Here is a 14,228-nt window from a genome sequence, read left to right as displayed (position 1 = left end):
GGCCAAATACCTGGGTACTGTGGCCTAGCCAAGGTAAGACATTAAATTCTCCACCACACCTGGTCAGGTTCCAGTCAAGCCAAGATACAGCCCCCTCCCTGGAAGCAACTTGGACTCTGGTGGAATATCCTAGGGAGGATGCCCTCCAAGAACTGGGGGTCCTCCCTCAAGGAGGATCTCAGTTCCAGGTCCACACCACCTACTCTGGCTGAGAAGCTGGAGGGTTCTGACAGGGCTTCCTCAGGACGGGGAGGATACCAAGGCTAGGACTAGAGTCGGCCAGGGCCCTTCTCAGTTTGCTTAACGGTGTTTTGAAGCCACAGTAACACTGGAATGAGAGCGGATATCTCATCTCCTCCCCAAAGTGTGGGAGGAATTGGAAAGCAGCATCTCTGGCCTCTCTGAAAGTTCTGGGTGTGCTAGAGTTCCCTGGCTCTGGCTGCAGCAGTGACAAGGAAAGAGGAAAGCAATGCCCGTCAAACAGCTCTGCAGAGCATAGAACACGGCTGGACCGTCTTCCCTGTAGTGAAGACATAAAAGAATGGCCTTTAGCCACAATTAGAATAGACAATTACAGAGCCCTTGTTTGTGGACAATACAGGATTTTAAAATATTACAGCTGTAATCTTCTACTGACCATAGAATCGCAGCGTTGGGAGGGTCTTAAAATTCATCTGGTCATTGTATCCAGCTGTAACATTTATTAAAAATGAACTGCAATGAGCCAGAGGCAGCATCATTATTGACTGGCTCTGATTCTCCCATTGTGTATTCAGAGCAGCCCAAGTTAAAAGAATCTGAATTCTTCCAAGGCATTCTAATAGCTCCCGCCTATCGTGGTGTTTATAATTCTTCAGCCTTCGGTCATGGTCTTCTTTACCCTCCCATGAGCTCCCTGGGTTCCTGTTTGATAGCACAGGCCCAGAGCACGGGGGAGAAAGGGAAAGGCAGGGAAGATGAGCGGCCACGATGGGGAAGGCAGCGCCTAAAGTCCAGCAGAGGCAAGACTCGACAGGGAAGCTAAGGGCAAAAATAAAGTCAGAAGGACTGAACTTCGGTGGCCCAGACAGCAAGAGAAGACAATTGCCAGGACCAATAACAAAGAGAAAAGACTGAAAAAGAAGGCAGAGGGAAGACAGGGCATAGGAGTAAAGAGGAAGGGGCAGAGACCAGTTACGGGGCAGGGAGATGGGGTGGGGCGGGGCGGGGGGAGGGGTGCGGAGGGCGGCTGAACATAATGGAGCTTAGGCTGGGAAAGGTTACACAGAGGAGCCAAGTCTGTTTGGTGGTGGCAATGGACCTGCTGGATGGAAAACAAAGAGGCTGGCAACTTGACCACGGGCAAAAGCAGAGGTATTTCCATTCTCCGGCTCATGCCCCTGATGGGCTGTCCCTGTTCTAGAAGCTGCCTTGGTCAAACCCAGAGCAGTGGGATAAGCTGATTCCTCCTCCTCTCAGACACTGCAGTGAAAATGTGCCAGTTTTGGAGTTCCTGTCGTGGCGCAGTGGAAACAAATCCGACTAGGAACCATGAGGTTTCAGGTTCGATCCCTGGCCTCGCTCAGTGAGTTAAGGATCTGGCATTGCCATGAGCTGTGGTGTAGGTCGAAGACGCGGCTCAGATCTAGTGCTGCTGTGGCTGTGGTGTAAGCGGCAGCAACAGCTCTGATTTGACCCCTAGCCTGGGAACCTCCATATGCCTCGGGAGCAGCCCTAAAAAGACAAAAGACAAAAAAAAAAAAAGAAGAAGAAGAAGAAGAAGAAGAACACTGCCAGTTTTAGTCAGCTTAGCCTTTTCTCCTAACACATGTCCTCTGTCTACATCACCCAGGAGACATGACGTCTCCCCATGTTAAATCTCCCATACTTAGGGTACTCCCTCAGATAAATGAAAACATACATACACATCTTCCCAAAACATGTTCTGACATTTATTCATATCAGCAAACAAGCCACAGAAAACCTCCAAACCTCTGAAAAACACGCTAACCCAGCATTTCCCCCAGCAAACACAAAACTCACTTGCTCTCTCTCTCTCTCTCTCTCTCTCTCTCTCTCTCACACACACACACACACACACACACACACACACTACAAAACTAAGCAGCTGGTCAACCTGCGAGGAGACATGATGTTTTAGAGATGCTCCTGACAGCCCATGGGGGAGTCTGTGGCATGGCCTGTGATGGCGTTGACCAGGTTGTATACTGAATGTACAGTAAGTATGTCAAAAGGAAAAATCATTTCTAAGAACAATGATGGAAGTAGCCCAAATGTGTGCTTGGAGAAAACCAAGTGAATTTGGGTTTTGGTCCAAGTAAAATATCAAAAGGATGAATCAGAAAAATATATATGTGGGGCTTTGAAAAGTTATTTTTCTTTGTACAGTTAAAATGGCAGAGTTTCAATTTGAGTTTCAAGTGCTCAAGAGATGTGTCAAATGATCCAGTTTGTAGCTTGTGACCAGCCTGGAGGGGAAATGATAAAACATTGTTTTGATTATGGACCCAAGATTGTTTCAATAAACACAGCCTGGAGATCACGTTAATATCCCTTTTTTTTTTTTTTCCTTCAGTGTCTTTCTCTTTTTACTGAGCTTTTAAAAAGAGTTTTTATTTTGGTTTTGATAGGGGCCTTGGAGGCGCCTGCCTTCAGCCTCAGAACCTTCCACGTCCCCACTGTTTTCTGATGTACTTCAGTCCCTTTTTTGCACAACTCCTTTGAGATGGACTGGGGTCTAAAGCTTTTATAATACTAGGCAGTAAATCTCACTCTCAGGGTCAGTCCAAGGCCATCAGACATGAGAAGACAACCCAAAAAACTGACTCGATGTGCTTGTGACTTGGGGGGATGTTGGTGAAGGAAATGGGATTAGGAGGAAGCGGTTCTGATTTCAAGTCCTGGCTCTGCTATTTCTGAGCTTTGCCTCCTTCCAATTTTTCAAACAGCAAATACGGTTGACTGTCTAAGATGCACAGCACACACAAAGGAGTGGAGGCAGAGCAAAGAAGTCTGTAGTTGGGGGAGTGACAGGGTCAACAATGAGAGATGGCGCAATGTCATGATACAACCTGGAAAGACATGCAAGGTACAAAGTCTGCACAGAGGAGACAGGGAATTCTTCTCTTGGGAAGAAGAGGGTCAGCTTTCACTAGAAGATGACATGTGAATTAAGTTCAAAAGATGGATAGGAGTTCAACCAGGTAAGAAAGAATGGGTGAAGGATACACTTGGTCAAAGGAAGAGCAGGTGTAAAACCTCAGAGATGGGACGAGTGCAGGTGTCTGGGAAGCTCCAGGCAGTCTGTTCTAATTGAAGCACCAAGTGCACAGGATGAGTAGGAGGGCGGGGCTGCCAGAGGAGCTGAGGATGAAGGGCAGGCAGAAGCCGGTGCATGAGCTTAGACTTTATGGTGTAATAACAGCAGCTCATTTTCACAGCACACTTCATAGCATCCAATATAGGGTGTTCAAACATTCTCTAAACATCATCACATTCTTACTACTATCCTAGAAAGAAGATATAATTATTCCCCTCCACTTACTGGTTGAGAAAACCAGTCCTTAAAGAACATATAAAACTTGTACACGGAGTTCCCATCGTGGCTCAGTGGTTAACGAATCCGACTAGGAACCATGAGGCTTCGGGTTCAATCCCTGGCCTCACTCAGTGGGTTAAGGATCTGGCGTTGTCATGAGCTGTGGTGTGGGTCACAGATGGAGCTCGGATCTGGCGTTGCTGTGGCTCTGGTGTAGGCTTGCAGCTACAGCTCCGATTCGACCCCTGGCCTGGAAACCTCCATATGCCATAGGAGCAGCCCTAGAAAAGGCAAAAAACAAAACAAAACAAAAACAAAAAAAAAAAAACTTGTATAAGACAGAGACAGTGAAAGAGGAAGTCGGGACTCAAACCCTACCCTCTCTGGCTATAGAGTCCCTGTACCCCCTCACACACATGAGTTTCTTGAATTTAGCAAATACAGATCATGATGATCTTTGCCAGGTCAATTCTGATAGATTTTAGAGGGGAAGAAACTACAATTGAACGGGTTGAGAAGCAGATGAATTTCAAGGAAGAAGATTAAGAAGTTCAAGTCTTATGTTCCCAATTTCTGGTTTTCTTCAACATAAAGTAGAGGATGAAATGGACAGGAAGGTGAAGGAACTCCAAGCAAGGAGGCTCAGATTCTGGAGTGAACTAACTGCACCCCAGGGAAGACAATTTGCCCAACTGAAGAAAGCAGAAAGTGCTGCACACAGGGTAAAAAAAAAAAGGGGGGAGTAGCACAAACTGCTCCCTTGTTCAGAAATGGGGAAATACATCCAATGGGGCCCTGGGGAGAGGCACCAGAGAAGAGGTGACACGAGTGGGACACTGGAGAATGAGTAGACATAAGGTGGAGGGAAGAGCTAAGTCCAGAATGGCCAGTAGCTGAGCAAAAGCACAGAAGCTGCAAAATCCAACATATGTTTGAAGAAAATGAAGCTGGACACAGAGCTGAAGTCTGAAATCCAAATAAGGAAAGACTCTCATACTAAGTGAAATTAAGTCAGAAAGAGAAAGACCAATACCATATGATAGCATTTATATCTAGAATCAGATAGTTGTATATGGCACAAATGAAACTTCCCACAGAAAAGAAACTCATGGACTTGGAGAACAGACTTGTGGTTGTCAAGGGGGAAGGGGAGGGAATCTGGGAATCTGGGGTTAATAGATGCAAACTATTGCCTTTGTAGTGGATAAGCAATGAGATCCTGCTGTATAGCACTGGGAACTATATCTAGTCATTTATGATGGAGCATGATGGAGGATAATGTGAGAAAAAGAACATATATGTGTGTGTGCGTGTGTGTGTGAGAGAGAGAGACTGGGTCACTTTGCTACAAGGTAGAAAAAAATTTTAAATAAAAATTGAAAGGAAGGAAGGAAGGAAGGGAGAAAAAAAAGGAAGAAAGAGAGAAAGAAAGAAGGACTGGGACTAGGTTTTGGAAGGCAGAGTTAAGGCATCCAACCTTCATTGTGAACACAGAGGACCACCAGAGATGTCTGCACAGGCAGCAATGTGATCACAGAACTGTCCCAAGGCCACTCATCAGGCCGTCTAGGTCAGGGTGGAGCAGAGCACCATTTGTGCAAATAGCCCAGGTGTCAGAAGACGAGGTTTGGGCTGGGGTGGCGGTAGCAGGAAAGGAAGGGAAACTTCAAGAAGTATTATGAAAGAAGAATCAGCAGGACTCTGACTGATGAGATGAAGACATCAGTTATGATCCAAAGGGTTTGAAGGCTTCAACAATGGCTGTACCATGAACAGGATGGCAGCATCAGGACAGGGTTGTGTGTAGTTTTCATTTCATTACTTTTGATACTTGTATTTGGTGAAGAAAAACCTGAAAACTCAGTTAAGGGGAAAAAAACTCTGGAAAAAAGTCCACAATCTCATTGTTAACTTTCCCTTTTGATATATACCCTCCAGGTTTTTTCTTTCCTCCTACATCTGTATTTCTAATATTTTTATTATATAATTAGGATCATCCTGTTTCATGCCTTCTCTTCACCTTAACAATATATAGTGAACATCTTTCCACATCAATTAATTGTAAATCACACAATAGCCAAGATATGGAAGCAACCTACATGTCCATCAACAGATGAATGGATTAAGAAGATGTGGTACCTCTATACCATAGAATAATACTTAGCCATTAAAAAGAAAGAATAATGCCATTTGCAGCAACATGGATGCCACTAGAGTTTCTCATACTAAGTGAAGTAAGTCAGAAAGAGAAAGACAAATACCATATGATATCACTTGTATGTAGAATCTAAAATATAGCACAAATGAACCTATCTACAAGACAGAAACATAGTCACAGACTTAGAGACTAGACTTGTGGTTGCCAAGGTCAGGGGAGGGAATAGGATGGACTGGGAGTTTGGGGTTAGTAGATGCAAACTATTATATTTATAATGGATATGCAATGAAGTCCTACTGTATAGCAGAGGGAACTATATCCAGTCTCTTGGGATAGACCATGATGGAAGATAATATGAGAAAGGGAATGTATACATATGTATGACTGGGTCACTTTGCTGTATAGCAGAAATTGGCACAATATTGTAAATCAACTATACTTTAATTTAAAAGATTGTAATTCAGCATTGTTATACTGATTATATAGCACCTCAGCTTATGGCTCTATCACAATTTATCTTCTCCCTTGATACAAAACATTCTGCATGATTCCAATTTTAGCTATAATTGATATTTTTCAAGCTGAATATCTCTGTACATCTTTAATTATTTCTTTAGTATATATTCCTAAAAGTATAATTTGAGGTCAAAGAATGTGTAAGATTTGCTAAAGCCTTTGAACCATATTGCCAAACTTCCAGAAATAAGCTATTTATAACCCCATCAGCAGTATAGAAGAGTAAAGAGGGGTTTTTATTAGAGAGAAAATAGGAACAGTTTTAGATATGCAGATTTTAAAATGTCTATAGGAGGTTATCAGTGCAATGGCAAATAAATAGCTGAGAAAGAAGGAGCTAGACTGTAAAGAAAGATCAGGTCTCTCTTCCCATTCCTCCTCATCTTTTCACCACCATTTCTCTCCCCTCCCCTTCCCTCTCTCCCTTTCTTTTCTAAAAATTTAGCCCCAAAACTATCAGAGAAGATGAGCAACATAGGCATTCAGGCAATTGGGGTGGGAGGGGGAAGGGGGGAGAGGGAACAGCAACCTGATCCAGGTGTCAGCAGAGGGTGACCTGGGCCCTCCAAGGGTCTCAGAGCCCATGTTGGGCAAAAAAGCCATCTGTGCAAAAAGGCAGCCAGCACAGGTGGTCAGAGCCTCAGAGAGGTGAGGCTGGCCACCATGCAGGCAGAGTTTTGTGGCAGAAGTGAGGGGAAATGGTTAACATATAGAATGACTGATCAAACAAGTAAATAGGCTGAGAATTACAGAAGCCAGGCTTTCTACTGGGCTACTGTATTAGTCTGAATTCACCAGAGAAACAGAACCTGAAACATATAAATAAAGAAGTAGACATAGATGGAGAGAGAGAGAGAGATTTATCCGCAGGAATTGACTCACACGGTTATGGAAGCTGACAAGTGCCAAGATCCGCAGTCAGCAAGCCGGAGTCCCAGGAGAGACGATGGCGTGGTTCTGCTCCAAAAACCTGAGAACAAGGAAAGGTGATGGGATACGTTTCAGTCCAAGTCTGAGTCCAAAGGCAGAAGACCAACATCCTAGCTCGCAGATGGTCAGGCAGAGAGTGAATTCCCTTTTACTCAGCCCTTATGTTCTATTCAGGACTTGAGTGGAGTGGATCGGGCCCACCCACACTGGGGAGGGCAATCTACTTTCCTCAGCCTACCAATTCAAATCTTTATCTCATCCAGAAACACCCTCCCAGACACACCCAGAAAGACGTTTAACCAAATATCTGGGGACCTCGTGGCCCAATCAGGTTGACACATGGAATTAACCATCACAGTTACCAAAATGGGAAGGGAGAAAACTAGAATGAACGCTCTGGGCTGGAATTAGAAATATAAATGTGAACTCACGGTGATTAATACACAGAGAAACACAGATGTCAATAGGTGTGTGTGTTCCCTAGCTCTTCCCTCTGAGAGGGGGCTGGGAGCAGTAACACCCCAATAGCAGTAAGGTCACCTAGCACCCAGAATTTGCTTTCCAGATGCCATTTTTTGTTGCAAGAGTCCAGGGTTCCTTAGAAGAATCGCTGACTCTAAGACAGAACGGAAAAAGTAAAAAATGAGCCCGAAACAACTTCTTGTGCCAGAAAAGGAGGCAGTTTTCAAAGAATGAAACATGTCAAAAGAACACAAAAGCCAGCTCGACAATTTAGCACCAAAATAAATAATGATACTAAATAGCAACAGACTAAATATCCATTAAAAAAAAATAGAAAAAAAATAGGAATCCATGAGTTCGCACTGAGGTGATGAATAAATTGAAAGTTTTGTGATTAGCAGGATATTCACAGAGTTTCAAAGCAACTGCCCATAAAATATTCATTAATTATAAAGAGGAGAAAAGTAACTTTACAGTGGGGAGGTCTGAGAGATGCCATCTTAATTTAGAGCTCAAAATGAACCTCCTCAGCAATGGGACACATTTATATGCTATATCCTTTAGCAGTACAATGAGAGAAATCTAGCATCACTTCGGAAATATCCCTTAGCAAAGATATAAAACGTAAACTTAATCCTGAGGACACACCAGTAAACCAAAACTGAGGGACATTCTACAAAGTAATTGGACTCGTTACCTTCAAAAGTGTCAAGAGCATGAAGTCAAGGAAAGAGTGAGGAAATACTCCAGTCTGAAGGAGATTAGGAGACAGTTCTAGACCAGATCCTGTGACTCTACAAGACTTCACTGGGACAATAAGAACTCAAATGGGGCCTGAGAGTTAAGTGGGAGTGATGGATCACTTGATTTCTTGGTTTTGATGGCTGTGTTTTGCTTATGCATAAGAGTGCTTGACGGCAGAAAATATATGTTAAAGTATTCAGAGTTGATGGCTCTCATTACCAACTTATTCTTAAATAGTCAGGGAGGAAAAGGTTCTTTTTGTGTTCTTGCAACTCTTCTGCAAGTTTGAGAAAGAGAGGTGGAGGGAGAGAGAGAAAAGAAAGAGAGAGACAGATAGGTAGGCAGACCCAGTCAAGGATCTCCTATAGGAAATTGATTAGCCCTGAAGGGCATGGGATAAGCCATGCTGCTGAGTCCAGAAACTGACTGGGTCATCCCGCCCATCTTTAGCCCAGTCCTAACTAAATCTGGCATGTGACTACTAAGAGTCTAATTCTATAATAGTTTTACAGAAATTTTTAAAAAATTGCCTGAAAAAAAAATGTGAAAGAGTGGTTAGGGGTTTGGTCACTGGATAGAGTCAAGAGGCCAGGTAAAAGATGTGACTTGAAAAGCAGAGACTGCCCAGAACCCACAAAGGAGGTAAGGGTCATAGGAGAGTAATAAGTCAAGAGAGTGATCTTGAGGCAGGAAAGCCCAGCTGACCTCTAAGAACTCAGGGCCAGGGTTCCAGTGGGGTGATCAACCTGAATGCTGGCCTCAGTTGTTCCACCAAACAGGGAGTGGCCCGAGAAAGGAAGGCATTGGGTTTCCCACAATTTACACCACGTTTACACGAGCAGTGTGTTTATCACAGCCTCTGAGGGTAACGACCAGGAACGAGGTCACCGGGGAAGAAGAGTATCCACGCAGAGAAATCCTGGGACCCAGGAGAAAATCTTGCCCACGTACCCGGGTAACACAGCCAAGAATGTGTACAGCAGCATTGCCTTTATTCATATAACGGGGAACAACCAAATGCACATGGGTAGACGGCAAAAATTTGAGGTAGAGTCACATATGCCAGCACAAGTGAATTCGCTATGGCTAAAGGCATCCAGTTCCTATGACTCTGAAAGGCAGAAGGCACCAAAAAAATCACCCCACATGACGCTATTCATATTAAGTTCAAATGCACACAAAATTATAGATTCGTTTTACTCAATAGGCTTGCAGACTGTAATAAAAATCACAAGAACAGAAATTCCTTCAGAAGTCCCCTGAAGGAGGAGATAACCAATAGGGAGGACCCAAGGATGCGTCATTATTTTGACAGCATTCTATTTCTCAAGACGGGTGATGGGTCCAGGAGTATTTATTATCTTTTATATCTTATGTGCCTTATATTTTATTTTATATCCATGGAAATATTTTATGAAAAATAAGCAGAAGTGGGAATTCTCATCATGGCGCAGCAGGTTACAAACCCAACTAGTATCCATGAGGATACGAGTTCAATCCCTGGCCTTGCTCAGTGGGTTAAGAAGGAACTGGCATTTCCATGAGCTGTTGTGTAGGTCAGATGCAGCTTGGACCTCAAGTTGCTGTGGCTGTGGTGTAGGCCGGCAGCTGCAGCTCTGATTTGGCCCCTAGCCTGGGAACTTCCACAGACCACAGATGCAGCCCTTAAAAAAAGGGCAAAAAGTAAAAATAAAAATTAAAAAAAGAAGCATTTAAAGGGGGAAGTTCCCAAGGGATGTCATTGGTGTGTGTGTGTGTGTGTGTGTGTGTGTGTGTGTGTGTGTGTGTGTGTGTTGGGGTGGGGGGTGGTCTGGGATCTTGTGAGAGTTCTGAAGACCAGGTTGCTTACTGCCCAGGCCCCTTGGTTGACCAGAGACCTTAAAGATTCTGGTATCCAATGTTCCCAACAATCTGAATGGCCCTGCAAAACTGCAGGAAGATTAAAAAACAATCTTTCTAACTGGCAGAATTTCAGTTGAAATTCAGAGTTCTTGCCACAAACAGAAAGACAAAAAAGCAGACATCATGAACTTGGAAAGAAAACAGTCTCTGGAGAAAAGAATCAGTCTCTGTGGGCAGCAATCTCAAGGTGACCCCAGGAGGGAAGGAACCAGGCAGCCCCACCTCTTAGGATGTGAGACTGGGAGAGGCTGCAAAGGAAGCTTCATCTGGACCATGAGGGCTCCAGCCAAAGTGAGCAAGATGGGCTTTTGGACAGTTTGGGAACATGGATTTGCTCATTCTAGAATCATGGAACGTTTGTCCTTGAAGTGATGGGACATCAGCTGATGCTGCCTGGGTGGTATAAAGACCTGATATATAAAGACTGGTATAAGTGGTATAAAGATTCCAGGGGTGATACGGAGATGTGCTTAAATCTTGCATACATTTTCCAACTGAATTCACTCAAGAATGAAACTCCTCTTCCCCCCACCTCCCTCTCCACCTCCAATGTTGAACTCAACTCAAAAGATGAGGCAGCCAGGTGCAAAGGAAGACAAGGCTTGGGTTCCAGAGATCTTGAGGAAATGGACCAAGAACCAGAATCAAATCAAGGCAGGTGGTGGAGGGGCAGTTGACCACAAGCTCCAGAGAAGTCACACACACCCCCACACACACTGAGCTGCCAGAGACATCAAAGCCCCGTGTTTTCCTCTGCCCCCACCTCTTCTTTATATGGCCAAGAACATCCACTCCAGCTGTGAGGGGCCATTCAAGAGCATCACACAACTGGGGACCCCAGGACGGGGCTGAAGTTCACGAAAGACACTAGACTATAAATAAATGATGAAACATGAGCGAAAGGTCAGACTCCATTGAAACACTCCTCATAAATCCTCTTGATCCTCATTGCTCCATCTAGAAGTAGATTAAGTATAAAATACTGATCTTGAATGGCATCCAGACAAAATTTATACAGCTTGAGGGCTTTCTGGAAGGTTGTGTTCTTTGCATGAAAGGAAGTGGGTTAGGAAATGGCAGTGCTGGTGGAGGATCCTGGGAGGAAGGGGGATGAAACAATCTCATAAACCAAGTGGGCTCTTCCAAATTGACCTGCAAAAGGGTCCTTTTTATGGTGCAGATGGTGTGGCTGTTACAGGGTATTGTAATATTTCAGGTCTGCTGTAATGGGTAGAGCTTGTTCTAAGAAGGTATATTTTGTGCAGTGAGAGGCAGAACACTTAGGGTTGCAATATATAACGTGATTTAAAGTTTTGGAGGCAGGGAGAATTACGTGTGACCTTGGCCAATTCACGAAAAAGTCAGTCTCAGTTTCTCTCATCTGTGCAGTGGGGGTGATCATGTCAAAGGGTGATGTGAAGATTAAATTGGAAAACACATGGAAATGTCCTAGCCTGATGCCTGCGGTATATCAACTGCTCCATAGGAGTTCCCGTCGTGGCACAGTGGTTAACGAATCCGACTAGGAACCATGAGGTTGCGGGTTCGGTCCCTGCCCTTGCTCAGTGGGTTAACGATCCGGCGTTGCCGTGAGCTGTGGTGTAGGTTGCAGACGAGGCTCGGATCCCGCGTTGCTGTGGCTCTGGCGTAGGCCGGCGGCTGCAGCTCCGATTAGACCCCTAGCCTGGGAACCTCCATATGCCGCGGGAGCAGCCCAAAGAAATAGCAAAAAGACAAAAAAAAAAAAAAAAAAAAAAAAAACTGCTCCATAAATGTTATTTATTCATCCTCACCATGATCAGAATCACCATCACTGTTCCCCTGAGTGAACAACACAGTCCGTGATGTTCTAGAGGTGGTTAAAGAAGGTTACCTGGACTATGAAAGGACTCGCACATTTGATGGAACCCAGTACATTTATTGAGAGCTAATAGGGTTATTTAGAAATCGATATTAAGAAGGAGATTACTGGGGCCTGAATAATAAGTTACAAATGAAAGTGGCTATCTGTCCTTGGACAGCAGGACAAAATGGATGGACAGACCAGGCCTTGAGTGCAATGTCACTAAGAGGTCCGTTACTCACTCTTCCATTTCGTGACTATTTATGAGCACCCACTCTGTGCCAAGCTCTGTCCTTGGTAATGGGCATATAGCAGTGAGCAAGCAGGCAAAGCCCTGGCCCTTTGAGCTTACAGGAAAGAGGCAGGAGCTAAGGGAGGCAGGCAGAGGCCCAAAAGCATACCTGTTACCAGGGGAGAGCGTGGTTGTGCCAGGACATCAAGCATCTCTTAAAGATCTCTACTGTTTCTAGGGAATCCTTTGGGTGGGAAATCTAGGAGTGGCATGAGGGAAAAGTAAAGACTTGAGCCAGTCAGACCAGGGTTTGAGGCTTGGTTTAGCCTTACTCTGTGCCTAAGATCTCTGAACAGAAGTAGCCTTGACTTTAAAAAAGCATGGTATTGGGAGTTCCCGCTGTGGCACAGTGGGTTAATGATCTGGTTTGTCTCTGTGCCGTTGTCAGCTCGATCCCTGGCCCCAGCGCAGTGGGTTAAGGATCCGGCATTGCTGCAGCTGTGGCATAGGCTGCAGATGTGACTCCGATTCGATCCCTGGCCCGGGAACTTCCATGTGCTGCAGGTGTGGCTGAAAAAGAAATATAAAATAAAATTGTAAAATTTAAAATTAAAAAAGCATGGTAGTAATTTCCTGCCAGGATTAAAAATGACACATCAAGCACTTATTTTCTGACTAATACATAATATGTGTTTAACAAAGCAGAGCTCATTTTCTACTAATGCTATTCATAAATTCATATTTTGGGTCATTATTTCCTCATTGATTTCTGTTAGTTTTCAGCAATGTTCCTTTGGAAATAACAGACTATCTCAAGTGAGGAACAGGAAGACACAGATGTTTGCCCAAGCTCTGCAGGTGCAGGCAGCCACGCAGGATAAGTGTCTAAGAGTTGGTGCATGCTAAGAGCAAGGTCCTAGCAGAACCCCTGCAGGAAAATTTCAACCGGGGAGGAGGCTGCGTTTTGGTGGAGAAAGGCCTCCTCTCAGGTCCCAGGGGCAATGCTGGGCAAGACGAGTGGCCAGACCGGAGCCACAACAATCAAAGGGCACGCTGGCGTGGTATGTGCAGAGGGCCTGCAGACACGCTGCCCTCTTGGTCCTCCAGTACAGCTTGGGGTAGCTGTTCTCAGCCCTGTTATGCTGCTCGGGCCTAAGAACTGGGGGCAAGTCATTGCCTTTGTCGTTGGTGTTAATGTTGTTTAGTACTTTGCTGTCTATGTTGTCAGCTGGTTCTTTTTAATTGTGGTAAAATACACACAACATAAAATTTACCATCTTAGTCGTTTTCAAGTGAACATTTCAACAGTACTGATTACATCACATTGTGGTGCAATTATTGCCTCATCTTTTAAATTTCTTTTTAGTCTTACCCAAGGCATGTTGAAATTCCCAGGCCAGGGGTTGAACCTGTGCCCTAGCTGTAACCAGAGCCTCAGCAGTGACGATACTGGATCCTTAACTCTGAGCCACAAGGGAACTCCCAATTATTGCCTCTTTTGAGCCTCAGAGCCCATGATGAGCGGAAGTTGGACCCCAATGTCAACACTCTCACCAGCCCTGTATCCTAATTCCTAGCTCCCAGAACTCCCCTGCATTGTGTCCTGCAACCTCATGTGCGATTCTCGACGTAACCACAAGTAGGCTTGGGAAGGAAGGCCAAGCTCAGGGCTTCCGTGATCCTCACCTTTCATTTGGTCACAGTCTGTACAAAACTTAACATCTTTCACCTGCTGCTGACACACATTTCCCAGGACATGACTCAAACTGAGCCTCACTTGGCTGACATCTGCCTTTCCAACGCTGCCTGACTCGGCAGGGAAGCCAGTATCTGGCAGCAAGAGAACTGTGGGGTTGCTGTTCCTGGCTGGGGAAAGCAGAGTTTGCTGCCTAACATAGCAAGG

The 14,228-nt window shown here is 44.8% G+C and overlaps 1 long non-coding RNA gene across 2 annotated transcripts in view; it reads right to left on the bottom strand.

Moving 5' to 3' along the window:
- Nucleotides 1-7,333, bottom strand: part of LOC110255461 — a 63,815-nt gene extending 56,482 nt beyond the window's left edge. For both annotated transcript variants that reach the window (XR_002335746.1, XR_002335745.1), the window contains exon 1: nt 7,095-7,333. This is a non-coding gene — a long non-coding RNA (uncharacterized LOC110255461). The remainder of the gene's footprint in view (nt 1-7,094) is intronic.

The sequence above is a fragment of the Sus scrofa genome, chromosome 9 (assembly GCF_000003025.6).
Source record: "Sus scrofa isolate TJ Tabasco breed Duroc chromosome 9, Sscrofa11.1, whole genome shotgun sequence".
Lineage (NCBI taxonomy): Eukaryota > Metazoa > Chordata > Mammalia > Artiodactyla > Suidae > Sus > Sus scrofa.
Note: the sequence above shows the minus strand (reverse complement) of the source record. Positions and strands in the feature narration are given on the sequence as shown.